Source organism: Lampetra planeri, unplaced genomic scaffold (genome assembly GCF_965212315.1).
Source record: "Lampetra planeri unplaced genomic scaffold, kcLamPlan1.2.h2 scaffold_1337, whole genome shotgun sequence".
Taxonomy (NCBI): Eukaryota; Metazoa; Chordata; class Hyperoartia; order Petromyzontiformes; family Petromyzontidae; genus Lampetra; species Lampetra planeri.
This window is the reverse complement of record NW_027614054.1, coordinates 28,322-30,398: the sequence shown is the minus strand read 5'-3', so window position 1 is coordinate 30,398 and position 2,077 is coordinate 28,322. Positions and strand designations below refer to the sequence as shown.

The following is a 2,077-nucleotide window of genomic DNA, read 5'->3' as shown; positions in this document are numbered from 1 at the left end:
TGAGTGGGGTGGGTGGGTGAGTGAGTGAGTGAGTGGGTGGGTGAGTGGGTGAGTGGGTGGGTGGGTGAGTGAGTGAGTGAGTGAGTGGGTGGGTGGGTGGGTGAGTGGGTGGGTAGGTGAGTGAGTGAGTGAGTGGGTGGGTGAGTGAGTGAGTGAGTGGGTGGGTGAGTAAGTGAATGAGTGAGTGAGTGAGCGACTCACTCGCGGAACCGCTGGCTGTGGATGGTGAGTGGCGAGTGGTGAGCGTTCCCGGTGAGGTGTGGCGAGTCTCCCTGGCTCAGCGGTGGAGTCTGGCTCACTGGGGTCAGGCTCAGGGGGAGACTCCTGGGAGGCTGGGGACATTGAGCAACCATCTGGGAGACACGGGGAGACACGGGGAGACACGGGGGAGACACGGGGAGACACGGAGAGACACGGTGAGACACGGGGAGACACGGGGAGACACGGGGAGACACGGGGAGAGACACGGGGGAGAGACACGGGGAGACGCGGGGAGACACGGGGGAGACGCGGGGAGACACGGGGGAGACACGGGGGAGACGCGGGGAGACACGGGGGAGACGCGACGGGGGAGACGCGGGGAGACACGGGGGGAGACGCGGGGAGACGCGACGGGGGAGACACGGGGGGAGATGCGGGGAGACACGGGGGAGACGCGGGGGAGACGCGACGGGGGGAGACACGGGGGAGATGCGGGGGAGACACGGGGGAGACGCGGGGAGACGCGACGGGGGGAGACACGGGGGAGATGCGGGGAGACACGGGGGAGACGCGGGGAGACACGGGGAGACACGGGGAGTTATTACCACCGTGAACCCCACCCACACGGCCATTGTGAACCCCCACCCACCCACTCCACCCACACGGCCACCGTGAACCCCACCCACCCACCCACTCCACCCACTCACCCACCGTGACCCCCACCCACCCACTCCACCCACACGGCCGCCGTGAACCCCACCCACCCACCCACTCCACCCACTCACCCACCGTGACCCCCACCCACCCACTCCACCCACACGGCCGCCGTGACCCCCACCCACCCACCCACTCCACCCACTCACCCACCGTGACCCCCACCCACCCACTCCACCCACACGGCCGCCGTGACCCCCACCCACCCACCCACTCCACCGTGAACCCCACCCACCTTCGGGAGACATCCCCAGCTGTCCTTCGTCCTGGGCGGGAGACAGGGAGGAGACGGCCATGCTGGAGACACACCCGGTGGAGACACACCCGGTGGAGACACACCCGGTGGAGACACACCCGGTGGAGACACACCCGGTGGAGACACACCCGGTGGAGACGGCCGCAGGCGCCGTGGCGACAGGCACACCCTCAAAGTGTCTCCTGGATCTCTCCTCCCTCTCCCTGAGGATGACCTGGAAAGGCACAGGCAAAGGTTTCCCCCAGGTAGCCTCTGGATAGGCTGTAGGGGCAAGTGCTGAGAGAGTACACAGCCACGGGCAAAGGTTTCCCCCAGGTAGCCTCTGGATAGGCTGTAGGGGCAAGTGTCGGTAGGGTTCATGGTGGCCGTGTCTCTCTCTCCGTGTCTCTCTCCCCGTGTCTCTCTCCCCGCGTCTCTCTCCCCGCGTCTCTCTCCCCGTGTCTCCGTGTCTCTCTCCCCGTGTCTCTCTCTACCTTCTTGAGGGGTGTTGGCCGCTTGCTTTTGGGGCCCTCCCTCTCCCTCGTCCTCCTGGCCGGCTCCTCGTGCGGCTGCAGCGCTCGCGACGGTGACGTCGCCCCCCGGCAACGCCCCCGGCAACGCCCCCGGCAACGGCGACGAAGCTGCGACATTGCCGGGGGCGTTGCCGGGGGCGACGTCGGTGGGCGCAGGAGTGGCGTGCGGCGATGAGCAGTGGACATCCCAAGATCGGCCTGAGGCACGCGGAGAGAGGCGGGGGTTCACGGTGACCGTGTGGGTGGGTGGGGGGTCACGGTGGCCGTGTGGGGTGGGTGGGGGTCACGGTGGCCGTGTGGGTGGGTGGGGGGTCACGGTGGCCGTGTGGGTGGGTGGGGGTCACGGTGGCCGTGTGGGTGGGTGGGTGGGTGGGTGGGGGGTCACGGTGGCCGT

The 2,077-nt window shown here is 68.4% G+C and overlaps 1 long non-coding RNA gene across 1 annotated transcript; it reads right to left on the bottom strand.

Annotated features, from left to right (window-relative positions):
* Positions 1-164: 164 nt before the first annotated feature.
* Positions 165-1,740, bottom strand: LOC144739155 (uncharacterized). Its single transcript, XR_013589368.1, has 3 exons — positions 1,645-1,740; positions 1,151-1,385; positions 165-353 (listed from the first exon to the last, which is right to left on the bottom strand). It is a non-coding gene; the product is annotated as an uncharacterized LOC144739155 (long non-coding RNA).
* Between the last annotated feature and the right edge of the window lie 337 nt (positions 1,741-2,077).